At 51.7% G+C, this 14244-nt stretch overlaps 1 pseudogene; it reads right to left on the reverse strand.

The window, feature by feature from the left end:
• Window positions 1-14244, reverse strand: part of LOC120393747 — a 56800-nt pseudogene that overhangs the window by 21768 nt on the left and 20788 nt on the right.

The following is a 14244-nucleotide window of genomic DNA, read 5'->3' on the forward strand; positions in this document are numbered from 1 at the left end:
CAGAAAGCCTTTACCCAGCTTAAGGCGACGCTCATGTCTGACCCTGTGCTAAGGGCCCCGGACTTTGACAAACCCTTCCTAGTAACCACCGATGCATCTGAGCGTGGTGTGGGAGCAGTTTTAATGCAGGAAGGATCGGATCAAAACTTCCATCCTGTCGTGTTTCTCAGCACGAAACTGTCTGAGAGGGAAAGCCACTGGTCCATCAGTGAAAAAGAATGCTACGCCATTGTGTATGCCCTGGTAAAGCTACGCCCATACGTTTGGGGACGTCGGTTCCAGTTACAAACCGATCATGCTGCGCTAAAATGGCTCCATACTGCCAAGGGAAACAACAAAAAACTGCTTCGATGGAGTTTAGCTCTCCAAGATTTTGATTTTGAAATTCAACACATTTCAGGAGCTTCCAACAAAGTAGCTGATGCACTCTCTCGTGAGAGTTTCTCAAAATCAAATGGTTAAAAAGTGTTCTTGTATATGTAATGGTGCATGTGTTTTATTAATCTGTTTATTTTAAAAGTTCTAGAAAGAAATAACCGCCAGTGTGGTTCCCCCACTGTCTGCAATTTGGGGGGCGTGTCATAAACAGATAGTTAAGGGTTAAGGTCTCTTTTACCTGTAAAGGGTTAACAAGCTCAGTAAACCGGACGAACACCTGACCAGAGGACCAATCAAGGGACAAGATAATTTCAAATCTCTGTGGAGGGAAGTCTTTCTTTGTGTTCTTTGTTTGGGTTGTGTTCTCTCTTTGGATCTAAGAGGGGCCAGACGTATATCATAGAATAGAATCATAGAATCTCAGGGTTGGAAGGGACCTCAGGAGGTCATCTAGTCCAACCCCCTGCTCAAAGCAGGACCAAACCCAACTAAATCATCCCAGCCAGGGCTTTGTCAAGCCTGACCTTAAAGACCTCTAAGGAAGGAGATTCCACCACCTCCCTAGGGAACCCATTCCAGTGCTTCACTACCCTCCTAGTGAAAAAGTTTTTCCTAATGTCCAACCTAAACCTCCCGCTCTGCAACTTGAGACCATTACTCCTTGTTCTGTCATCTTCTACCACTGAGAAGAGTCTAGATCCATCCTCTTTGGAACCCCCTTTCAGGTAGTTGAAAGCAGCTATCAAATCCCCCCTCATTCTTCTCTTCTGCAGACTAAACAATCCCAGTTCCCTCAGCCTCTCCTCATAAGTCATGTGCTCCAGCCCCCTAATCATTTTTGTTGCCCTCCGCTGGACTCTCTCCAATTTATCCACATCCTTCTTGTAGTGTGGGGCCCAAAACTGGACACAGAACTCCAAACGAGGCCTCACCAGTGCTGAATAGAGGGGAATGATCACGTCCCTCGATCTGCTGGAAATGCCCCTACTTATACAACCCAAAATGCCATTAGCCTTCTTGGCATCAAGGGCACACTGTTGACTCATATTCAGCTTTTCGTCCACCGTAACCCCTAGGTCCTTTTCTGCAGAACTGCTGCCCAGCCATTCGGTCCCTAGTCTGTAGCAGTGCATGGGATTCTTCTGTCCTAAGTGCAGGACTCCTCCCCATACCGTGCTGCAGAGTGCAGCTGTCTGGGAGCTGACCTTGTCTGTAAAGACAGAGGCAAAAAAAGCATTGAGTACACTAGCTTTCTCCACATCCTCTGTCACTAGGTTCCCTCCCTCATTCATCAAGGGGCCCACACTTTCCTTGACTTTCTTCTTGTTGCTAACATACCTGAAGAAACTCTTCTTGTTTCTCCTAACATCTCCGGCTAGCTGCAACTCCAAGTGTGATTTGGTCTTCGTAATTTCACTCCTGCATGCCTGAGCAATACTTTTATACTCCTCCCTGGTTATTTGTCCAATCTTCCACTTCCTGTAAGCTGTTTTTTTGTGTTTAAGACGAGCAAGGATTTCACTGTTAAGCCAAGCTGGTCGCCTGCCATGTTTACTTTTCTTCCTACACATCGGGATGGTTTGTTCCTGCAACCTCAATAAGGATTCTTTAAAATACAGCCAGCTTTCCTCGACTCCTTTCCCCGTCATGTTATTCTCCCAGGGGACCTTGCCCATCAGTTCCCTAAGGGAGTCGAAGTTTGCTTTTCTGAAGTCTAGGGTCTCTGTTCTATTGCTCTCCTTTCTTCCTTGTATCAGGATCCTGAACTCGACCATCTCATGGTCACTGCCTCCCAGGTTCCCATCCACTATTGCTTCCTCTACTATTTCTTCCCTGTTTGTGAGCAGCAGGTCAAGAAGAGCTTTTCCCCTAGTTGGTTCCTCCAGCACTTGCACCAGGAAATTGTCCCCTACACTTTCCAGAAATTTCCTGGATTGTCTGTGCACTGCTGTATTGCTCTCCCAGCAGATATCGGGGTGATTAAAGTCACCCATGAGAACCAGGGCCTGTGATCTAGCAACTTCTGTTAGTTGCTGGAAGAAAGCCTCGTCCACCTCATCCCCCTGGTCTGGTGGTCTGTAGCAGACTCCCACCACGACATTACCCTTGTTGTTCATACTTCTAAATTTAATCCAGAGACTCTCAGGTTTTTCTGCAGTTTCATACTGGAGCTCTGAGCAGTCATACTGCTCTCTTACATACAACGCAACTCCCCCACCTTTTCTGCCCTGCCTATCCTTCCTGAACAGTTTATATCCATCCATGACAGTACTCCAATCATGTGAGTTATCCCACCAAGTCTCTGTTATTGCAATTACATCATAATTCCTTGACTGTGCCAGGACTTCTAGTTCTCCCTGCTTGTTCCCCAGGCTTCTTGCATTTGTGTATAGGCATGTAAGATAACTCACTGATCGTCCTGGTGTCCCAGTATGGGGCAGGAGCCCTCCCCTCTTGCACTCACCTACTTGTGCTTTCTCCCGATATCCCACTTCCCCACTTACCTCGGGGCTTTGGTCTCCTTCCCCCGGTGAAGCTAGTCTAAAGCCCTCCTCACTAGGTTAGCCAGCCTGCTTGCAAAGATGCTCTTCCCTCTCTTCGTGAGGTGGAGCCCGTCTCTGCCTAGCAATCCTTCTTCTTGGAAGACCATCCCATGGTCAAAGAATCCAAACCCTTCTCTCCGACACCATCTGCATAGCCATTCATTGATTTCCACAATTCGACGGTCTCTACCCTGGCCTTTTCCTGCCACAGGGAGGATGGACAAGAACACCACTTGCGCCTCAAACTCCTTTATACTTCTTCCCAGAGCCACATAGTCTGCAGTGATACGCTCAAGGTCATTCTTGGCAGTATCATTGGTGCCCACATGGAGAAGCAGGAAGGGGTAGCGATCCAAGGGCTTGATGAGTCTCGGCAGTCTCTCCGTCACATCGTGAATCCTAGCCCCTGGCAAGCAGCAGACCTCTCGGTTTTTCCGGTAGGAGAACACTTCAACCTCCCTCGCCACACAAGAGCAGATTTAAAGGTAGCCATCCTACAGCAAAAAAACTTCAGGACCAGACTTCAAAGAGAAACTGCTGAGCTTCAGTTCATCTGCAAATTTGACACCATCAGCTCAGGATTAAACAAAGACTGTGAATGGCTTGCCAACTACAGAACCAGTTTCTCCTCCCTTGGTTTTCACACCTCTACTGCTAGAACAGGGCCTCATCCTCCCTGATTGAACTAACCTTGTTATCTCTAGCTTGCTTCTTGCTTGCATATATATACCTGCCCCTGGAAATTTCCACCACTTGCATCCGACGAAGTGGGTATTCACCCACGAAAGCTCATGCTGCAAAATGTCTGTTAGTCTATAAGGTGCCACAGGATTCTTTGCTGCTTTTACAGATCCAGACTAACATGGCTACCCCTCTGATACTCCTTCCTAGACAGTCTCTTCCCAGTCTGTATGCGTGAAACTGATTGTTCCTTCCTACATGGAGCACTTTGCATTTGTCTTTATTAAACTGCATCCTATTTACCTCAGACCATTTCTCCAATTTGTCCAGATCATTTTGAATTATGACTCTATCCTCCAAAGCAGTTGCAATCCCTCCCAGTTTGGTATCATCTGCAAACTTAGTAAGCTACTTTCTATGGCCCCTCTAGTCCAATATACCCGGCAGTTTGTTACCTGCAAGATTCCCCCAGGGGTCTGGACAGCATCTTGCTGTGTCCCCAGGCTCCTTCAGGCAGGGCAGCTGCAAGCCAGTGAGGGGAGCCCCACAATGGCTCTGGGGCTCGCTCAGTTACCTGCAGTGCTGTGATTCCCCCGCAATCTCCCTCGGTCAGGAAACCAGTGCTTGCCTGCAGGGCCCTGCTCTGTCCCTTCAGAAAGGGACCTCCTGCCTCTTCGCCCGTCAGCTGGGAACTGACTCAGGCTCCTGGGTTTTCTCTCCCTGGGGCTTGGAATTGGCTGCAGGTATAGTGGGGTGGGGCTAGCTGGGCTCAAAGGCTTTCTTTAACCCCTGCCGTGCTGGCTGGCAGTTTCTCTGCTTCCTCATAGAGAGTCTAAAAAATTCTCCCCAGCCTACTCAAGGAAGAATTGACATTTGCAGTCTGTTCATTTTTATTTGTATTTAATTGACTTCATGAATTAATTAATCAAGATGTATAAACTGCTTATTCGTTGCCCTATTATGTTGTGTGAAACTGAGGCCCAGGTTCTCTTCTGTGCCAGGATGGATGTAGCACAGAAGGAGGCCATGAAGGAGCTAGTTCCTGAGTCTCAAGCTGCCCCAGGCCTAGGGGCTGCTGTAATTTACACCATCCAGATCTGATCCCAGTGGAACTGTACATCAGCTGAGAACAGCGGAGGGCAACTGCTCTGCCCTCAAAACACCCCCTCCTGCCTCAGCCCTTTCTGGAGGAGGATGGGACAGGTGATACAGGAGCCATCTAGGCCACTTTATGTCAGCTGAGAGCTTCCCCCCACCAAGGAGGTGTTAGCAGATCTGCTCGTTACTTTGGGGTATGCTCATTTATTAGGGTTACTCTTCTGGGGGCGGGGGCCGTTCAGTACTTCTACCAATGTGCTGCTTGTGTCACGTGTGTTCTCATACGGAGCTCTGCTTCTCCCTTCTGCACGTCCCCTCCCAGTGGAGCTCTCCTGCAGGACCTCGGTTCCCTAGGGCTGAGTGCACCGGGTCAATCCAGATGATGAGCAACTTGATGAGCAAACCCCACAGGATTTTTGGGTGCTGCAGAGATCTTTAGCTTAGGTAAGAGGAGCGTTTCTGCAGAGTAAACGGGGAAGCCAAGAACACAAAAAAGTAAAGTTCAGAGAGAGAGAGAGAGAGGGAAGCAACCAGCTTAACCAAAAAAAGGTATTTATTGAATAATAGTGATAACCACACAAGGAGCCTAAACCAAAATAACAGTTACATTATTAAAGATGACAGAAGTCAGATATAGAAAACTATACCTGATCCAACAAGTCAGGGTTAAAAGTTATACCTGAGGTAGAAAAGAGAGAGAGAGACAGAGAGAGAGCTGGGATCTCACCACTCCATGAAGCTTGACCCAATCGGGGTTCCCAGGTGGTGGTGGTAGCTCAGGGTCCTGAGTGCTGGAGACAGGCAGAGCCCCCAGCACGATCAGTCAGGAGAAGATGCAGTCCCAGTGGAACTGATGCAGAGTTTGAATCCAGGCATCAGAGCACTGACTTGAGCGTGGGTAGGGGGTTTTGTAGGGTTCAAGAGAGAACACTAGATTTGTTTATGGGTAAACTGATGACACAAGGGTTTTCTTTAGGCTAGACAATAGGACCTGATCATTCCTGGCTATGGGTGATGTTCCTTCAAGGGAGCCCACAATGCAATTAGTCAGCTTCAGTATTTTGGATATCAATCAAGGATTCATTAACTAGAATTGGTCTGATAACTGCTGAGCTGGGTGTGTGCAGGCTTAGGTTCATTAACTTCTGGAGCAGAGATCCCCCAGGATGCACTGCTTCCCTGCTTTTCTGGTCCCAGAATTCAGTGTGATTCTTGCCTTGGAATCTCTGTTCTCCATTCTGTGTGCTAATGGAGATGCCTCCCTGTTCCATCTTTGATGCAGATGAGGCTGAGGGAGTTTCCTTAATCCTGTCACCCTTGTCAGAAGGGGGTTAGGTGTGTCTCCCACAGCCCTTACTGCTCTCTGCAAGTCTTTCTTCTGATGGGCTTTGGTTCAAGCAGAGGCTGGGGGGGAGGGGTGTCCTTCATGAGTCAGACAGGCTGGATATTGCACCCTGGTTCCCCAAGAGCACAGAGCTGACTGGTGTCAAGTGTCACAGACACAACCCTAGGAACCTCCATCTCGCAGTGTCCAGTTATGCCCGCTGGACGCTACAAGCTTATATGAGTTCGTCAATTTAACAATGAAATTGATATGTAGCAGGCTTGTTATCCCAAGGGGAGTCTCTGACACACTTCAAACCGAACACACAGCTTCAGGTAGAATAAACAAACTAATTTATTAACTACAAAAGACAGATTTTAAGTGATGATAAGTCAAAGCACAACAAGTCAGATTTGGTCAAATGAAATAACTTTGACTCTCTCACATTCTAGGCTGATCTTAACACTTTCAGTGTCCTTACAAACTTAGATGCATCTCACCACAGGCTGGCTGGTTGCTCTTCAGCCAGGCTCTCCCCTTTGATCAGCACTTCAGTCGCTGGGTGGTGGTGTCTGTGGATGGAGGTAGAAGAGGGATGAGGAGCATGGCAAATGTCTCTCCCTTTTATCATGTTCTTACTTCCCCCTCAGCTTTACCCCACCTTCAGAGTCAGGTGAGCATTACCTCATCACAGTCCATGACTGACCAAGGGAAGGGGGGTGACTCACTGGAGAGTCCAGCACATCCTTTGTTGCTGCTGAGGTCAGTGTCTTTTGTTCCTGTGAGGCTGGGCTGGGTTTGTCCCATACATACCCCGATGAGGTGTGAACTCCCACTCTGCTCCTGGAGAGTTTTGCCTGGGCTTGTTTTAAGCCATGAGGACACATTTTCAGTCTCATAACTATATACGTGAAATTACAACTTATAACATGACTATAACAACCATGCTCAGTGCATCATGAGCCTTCTGAAGACACCCGACATGACAAACTTTGCATTGGATACCACACAATCATATTATGAGGATGAACATGGGGGTGCATAGTGTTCCCCCAGAGATACAGAGTGTCTCACTCAGGGGCAGCTCCAGACCCCAGCACGCCAAGCGCGTGCTTGGGGCGGCATGCCACGGGGGGTGCTCTGCGGGTCGCCGGGAGGGCAGCAGGTGGCTCCGGTGGACCGGCGACCAGCAGAGCGCCCCCCGCAGCGTGCCACCGTGCTTGGGGTGGCGAAATGTCTAGAGCCGCCCCTGGTCTCACCTGCCCCCTTAGTTTAGTTATAGTTCTCTTGGTCTCCAGCCATTAAGACCATGAAGCAGCATTCCTCAGTTTCCCCATTCACATACACCAAACCAGGTTTTATCTGTTTTCTCCACTGTGGTAAGCTTTCAGTCTGTTTACAGGTATTAATTGAAAAGTAGCATTATCATAAGGTTTAAGATCTGTGTCAAAATTCTTATCCCCCAAACATAACTTTAATACCATTTTTTTATCACAGATGGGTGTTTACAAGTATTTTTATGATACCACACCCTCTGTTCAGATAGTGTGGTTTGAGGTTAGTCTGTTCATTACCCATGGCGTCCTTTGACTCTCCCCCATGTAATCAGTCACCAGCTTTTCTTTCCCTCCAGTGTTCCCCGGTGTGTGGGCTCTTCATTTAATCGTGTTTCTGGAATTTTGGTATCTCAGGGTCTGGCAAGATAAGGGTCCCGGGGGATCCTGCATATTGGCTGGCCCTTTGGGGAGTGGTCTCCCAGCCCCAGCACTGTACATATACAGAAAATCTAGCTCCCTTTCAGGGGATACTTTGGGGCTGTGAACAAGTGTCTGACCCATTAGGGTTCCAAAATGTCAGTTTTGCCTTTGCACTAAAGGTGCCTTCAGGGCTCTTGCTAATGCTCCGCTCCTGCCCCGTCTCCTGCAATCTCAGTCAAGAACCAGCCACCTCATGTCTGATCTCATTTCCCAGAGTCGGTTGGGAACCTGTAGGGCAGCAGGGGGGCCGCTCTCAGCTAAGAGCCATTAGCATGAGGCAGCTAACACACGTGTAACACTACTTCAGGCTCTCCACACGCACAGCTCCAGCACACCAGTGATTGTGGTTCAGCCTAGGGTGAGCCCTGGGGCACACGTGTTACCTATTCCCCATCTAACATGAGCTTTTCCCTAGTCTGGACAGAGGTTAACACCTGGTACCTCGATTTCACTGGTCCAGGTTAATCTTCGGGGACCCTGGGGGTCAGCATGGACCAGTGAAATCGAGGCAGGAGGTGTTGGCCTCCATCTAGACTAGGACTAATGTCGATATTAGGCCAGGCTTAGCTAACCCTGACCTGACCTTGACCTATTGTCCACTGCTGAGCCCCAAATGGGGCACCCTGACCAGGGGAGGGGAACTGCCTGCAGAGGCAAGAGGCAGAAAGGGAGATTTACAGAGGCACAAGGGGCCACTAGGCTCCTAACTCCCATGAAAAGTCAATAGGGGTTTGGCACCTAACAGCAATGGAGCCTTTCACTCTGCCCCACATTGCCCGGGCAGCCTGCTCATAGCTCTGCCCCCATCCTCCTGAGCCTTCCTGGCCCCTGCCTGGCTCTGCTGGGGCTCCAGGATTTCCCCAGAGTTCCCCTCTGCAGTGTATTGAAGGGAGGCTGCTGGAGCTTTGGGGCCTAAGACTCAGGGCCGGCTCCAGACCCCAGCGCGCCAAGCAGGCGCGTGGGGCGGCATTGTCGGGGCAGGGTGGCATTTGGCTCCGGCGGACCTTCCGCAGTCATGCCTGCGGGAGGTCCACCGGAGCCCGGGACGAGCGGACCTGCCGCAGGCATGACTGCGGAGGGTCCCCCCTTCCCGCGGCTCTGCTTGAGCTGCCGCAGGCATGACTGCGGCGGGTGCGCTGGTCCCACGGCTCGGACAGAGCTCCACCGGAGCCACGGGACCACGGGACCGTCAGCAGCCACTTCTGCCCCGGCCGCGGGACTAGGGAAGAGTGGCGTGAGCGGCGCGGCGCGCCGCCCTGCTTGGGGCGGCGGAATTTCTAGAGCCGCCCCTGCTAAGACTGGGGTTATTTATAACAGGATTTTGCTCGTGCTGCCCTCCCCCCATCTCACTCCCTGGCACTCGCTCATTCACTCCCCTGCCCACGCCGGCGACACCTGCTCCCGGTGTTGCAGGACCAGCCTGGTTCGGAGGATCTGGACAGTGAGCTGACGAGGGCAGAACCGGCACCTGTGTGCGCTGCACCCCCTGCCTGTGACGTCACCGTGGGGGTATTGCTGGCACAGCCCCTCCTGGTGCAGGGTCCGTCCTGTGGGGCTAATACTCACAGGGCAGCTCTGAGTCTCCGTGTCCCGTTACTGCCCCAGGGTGGAGGCTGCAGCAGGCACTGGGCTCACCCTGTGCCCTCACGCAGGGATGTGACACACCAGCCTGGTGCCCTAGCGCTGGCTGCCGGGTGCTGGTGCCAGTCTCATGTGTGGAGTCACGTGGTCCCGGCACAACAAGGCACCTCTGGAGATTCAAAGCACCTGGGACCCTGCTTGCAAGAGGCAGGATGGACCCATAAAAACCAGGCCTGTCCCCTGATCTCTGTGGGGCTGGAGCCCCCACTCGGTGCCTGGCCAACAGGTGTGTTCACTGCTCTGCCTGGCCAGGCTGTGCTGCGGGGTTTGGGGACGGGTGTTACCGGGGAGAGCAGCTAACAGCAGCCCCTAGCACTGCAGCTCTGACAGCATCAGGCTAACAGCGCACCTGGGGCTCCCTGGCTCCTTCTGCAGGTCCCTCCTCAGCACAGGGCGTGTGGCAGGCAATGACCCAGCTGTACCCCCCTCTCCTGGCACGGGACAGATGGAGGGGAGCAAGGAGCAGCCAGAGAGGGGATGATGGTGCCACCCAGCCACTGAAACACAAGACAGATGCCATCAAACCCACCGACCCCAGCTACTGCCTGCAACGTGCTCCCAGAGAGAGTGAGCGAATGCACCATCAGCAGCCATGCGGGAGGAGGAACCCCGGTGTGAAATGGGGGAGCAGAGGGGAACACACAGCCCAAGGTTTAGTCTTGGGCTCTCTCTCCACGTTCTCCCCTGCTAGGGCCACAGCGCTGGGCTCGATTTGGTTTGCTTGATAATTAATTCATTAGCCGGGCTCTGGTGTTTCCAGGTCACTCTGTGCTGCAGGGAGCAGCCTGCTCTGGAGATGGGCAGGGGGCTGGACAGGCCTTTCCCACCTCTAAGGGCTGGGACTAGAGGAAACATCTCTCCAGAACCATCTCTCCCCAGGGAGGGGAAGGCAGAGAAACCAGGTCTCTCTGTGCCATGGGCGGCTGCTCACTCACTGCTGGGGTTTGGCGCCACCGTGTGGCCGTTTGCTTCCCCAATTGATGATGTGCGTTAATTACCATTGTTTGTCCGGGCTGCTGTTAGGATACGAACAGTGGGAAAGACGGAGGAGTTATTCACAGGTTGTATCTTCCCCACTGGTGGATCTTGGGCTGTTTCACGTAACAGCAATACAGGGAGGAGACAAGCACCAAACAAGAAGCTCAGTAACTTTAGGGTCAGGTTCTGCCGGCACAAGTGGCCGGGTGACTCCGAGAGCAGCCGCACACACGAGAGCAGAACTTGGCTTCCCGTTGTCTCTATCCTTGTGCGGCGTCCCCCTGGGGGTCATCAGCAAGGACTGAACCCAGGGGGCTGAGATCTAAACCAGGAGCCGCAGCACTTCGCCAAGCAAGTAGAGACACAGCCAGTGCTCCAGGCAGGGCTGGATTTATACCTTACGCACCCCTAGGCCCAGCATCTTCAGCGCTCCCCCACCCCCAGCCGGCCTTTGTGTTTTCTATAAGAAATGAAACTTTGCACCCACTTTTAACTTTTAGGTGCCCCTATAACACTGGCACCCCAGGCAGGTGCCTACTGTGCTGAACCGGAAATCTGGCCCTTGTTATAGGCCTGTACTGGACACACCAACACAGCCTGGCAGGCAGTGGCTAGCAGTGGTTGGAGACGTGGTGCTCAGCAGTTATACTGAGGAACCCGCAAATCACCAAATTTCTTATTACAGCCACTTCTCATCATCGAACGTCAGTTCCTTAGCACCTAACCCGGTCGTCACATTTCCAGGATTTCCTCCCGGAGGAAGGAGGCACGTGTCTCTAAGGCACCTCTAGGAGCGTGGTCCCTGCTGTCTGAATGGTTTAGTATGAAATGGACAAGCTTAAAATATCACAAGTAATTGCTGAACATTATGGTTCCAATCTCCCTGGGTCTGTCCACACGGCAATGTGAGGCTCAAGCCTACCCCCCGCTTGCATCCACACACCAATTGTGTTAACCGAGGGCTCAGGGTCCCAGGACTCTGCAGGGCTGGAGGGTCTGAGCCCGTGTTAAGTTGGGACCTAGGTTCCAAGCCCTATTGCTATCCTGTGTGCACATGGCCCCAGGGAGGGGATGGGGGCCCTGGGAGCAGGGGCCAGAGAGCACAGCAGGGACCAAGCAGCTGCCTTGCAAGGGGGCGGGGAGCACCAGAGCTTCTGGCTCAGCATGGCCAGGGGAGGATGACCCCAGCCCCACAACCACTCCCCAGACCTGCATGTCAGCTGCTTGATCCCCCCTCCCCCCTCTGCCCGCCCCCTCCCTGGGGCTGCATGTGCAGGAGAACCCAGGCAGTGGGCACTGTCAGGGCGTCGAGAGGGAGCCAGCCCCAAAACTTCTCCGCAGCTTCCTCGGGCGCCGGGAGCAAAGCTGACAGGCAGGATGTTTGGGGGTTACTGTGGGAACCAGAGTTCTGGTGTTGGGTCAACAGTGCAGAATGGACACTGCAGAGGCCCTCTTTTCACCAGACTTTCTGGTCAAAACCTGGACACCTGGTAACCCTAGTACATCCCTATGATCCTGCTTCAGAGGGGGAGTGAAACGGGCCTCAGATGTTGCTCCAAAAATATTTCAAATGACCAGCGATCCCCCCTGCCCTCCAAGAGGCTGGGCTTGTGTCTCCCCCCCCCCCCAACACGAGCCCCTTGGGAGTCTCTTAAGTAAGGGAGGGGGTTCAGGAGCGGACTCCTCAAGGATTCTGCCCCTTTCTAAAGCATGGAGTCCACAGGCCCGTTTCCCCCAGAGGCCCCAGCCTGGGGTAGCAGCAGGGGTCTGCTGGGACGCCCATTACAGAGCTGGCGGCAGAGGTGGGAGCTGGGTCCCAAGGCCCCTCACTGCACTCTCTGGTGCTGGCAGTGTCTGTACCGTGTGCAGCGCCCTCCATCCCTGGCATGAGCTGAGCCATGTGGCCAGAGGCCCAGCTGCCGGGATGGGCTCCAGGGGCATCAGCACAATTTACCATCTGGTGCGTGGCCCTTCTGCCATTGCTGCCTTCCTGGAGCCGGGAGAGGAGAGGTTCCCAGCTGCTGTGGAGATGGATAAACCTGAAAGGAGCTTCTGGGGCAGAGCATCCCCTGCTGCCCATGGCTGACCGGTCTGGGTCTGCCCCCCAGGCTGGGGTACCCACTGGAACTGATCTGTGGACCTTAACACAATGGAGACTTGTCAAACCTTGTTTTAAAAACTGCTCAGTGTTACTTTCTTTTCTTTTCTTTAACTCTCGACCTTTTCTTGTTTTGTTTAGGAAAAAAGACTAATTTATTTCAGTCACTGAATTTTCAGAAAAGGTCCATCTCATGGGGCCTTGCAGTCCTGAGAATATACCAGGGTCAGGTAGTTGGACAGAGCTTCTAGCTTGTCATCTAATTATTCAATTACTTTGTTACAGTGGGCAGGCCACCTAACCTGATGTTAACGGCAAAGGAAACACGATAAAGCAAACAAGCTGCATGTGTGGCTGGCATGTTGGACACGTGTGCTGGCCTAGGGCTGCTGTTCTAAACCCCGTCCAGCAGTGAAAGAGAAACCTGAGAGATAAACCATTTCCTTAACTCATCCTATAGAGCCCACAACATGCATTGTAGGATCTGGGGGCTTCATTCAGCCTCGCCAACATTTTGGAAAACCACCACAAATCAACCAGTGATGTGGAATAGCTCTCGAGAGTGTGGTGGTGGTGGTGGTGGGAAGGGTTGTTTGTGTTTTCATCCACTTTAAAAGATATTTGAGGCCACTGAGGCTGAAATATATTTTCTGTGTGGCAAGCTGATACTTGGATTGCTGATATCTGGATTCTTCAAGTTTTGGTTCAAGACACAGTTTTAGGATTATTTGGGCATTTTCTAATTTAAAAATCTGTTCAACATGTAACACCTGGTCAATACCCTTTGAACTTGCAGGGAACTAAGCACTGATTAAAAAATTCAGAGGATGAGTGTTCAGATGATCTCCTGAGGTCTCTTCCAACCCTGATAGTCTATGATTCTAAGTGCACTCTCTATGCCATGAGCTAAATCGATGATGAAGGCACTGAAAAGATCTGGACCCAGAACTGATCCCTGCAGAACCCCATTCATTATGCCCTTCCAGCCTTACTGTGAACTACTTTCTGGAAGCAGTTTTCCAACCAGTTCTGCACCCACCTTATAGTAGCTCTATCTAGGTTGTATTTCCCTAGTTTCCTAATGAGAAGGTCAATTACAGAATCATAGACTATCAGGGTTGGAAAGGACTTCAGGAGGGATCTAGTCCAACCCCTGCTCAAAGCAGGACCAATCCCCAACTAAATCATCCCAGCCAGGGCTTTGTCAAGCCTGACCTTAAAAACCTCTAAGGAAGGAGATTCCACCACCTCCTAGGGAACCCATTCCAGTGCTTCACCGCCCTACTAGTGAAATAGTTTTTCCTAATATCCAACCTAAACCTCCCCCTCTGCAACTTGAGACCATTACTCCTTGTTCTGTCATCTTTCATGCAAGACTGTATCAAAAGCCTTACTAAAGTCTAGATATATCACATCCAGTGGTGAGCTGGGGCTGGTTCGCACCAGTTCACAGGAACCGGTTGTTAAATTTAGAAGCCTTTTTAGAACCGGTTGTTCCAGGACAACCAGTTCTAAAAAAGCTTTTAAATTTAACAAAGGCACAGGCAGCTGTATACCTGGCCCCTGGCCCCAGCTCACGCCCCCTCCTCCCCTGAACGCTCCGCCCTCCTTCTCCTCCCCCTCCCCTGCTTCCCGCGAATCAGATGTTCGCGGGAAGCCTGAAACAAGCAGCAGGCAGGTAAGCTGGGCGAGGGGAAGGGGGAGAGGGAGGATGCGAGGAGGGCTCCAGGGAGGCATGGCACGCGC

The sequence above is a fragment of the Mauremys reevesii genome, unplaced genomic scaffold (genome assembly GCF_016161935.1).
Source record: "Mauremys reevesii isolate NIE-2019 unplaced genomic scaffold, ASM1616193v1 Contig3, whole genome shotgun sequence".
NCBI classification, from domain to species: Eukaryota; Metazoa; Chordata; order Testudines; family Geoemydidae; genus Mauremys; species Mauremys reevesii.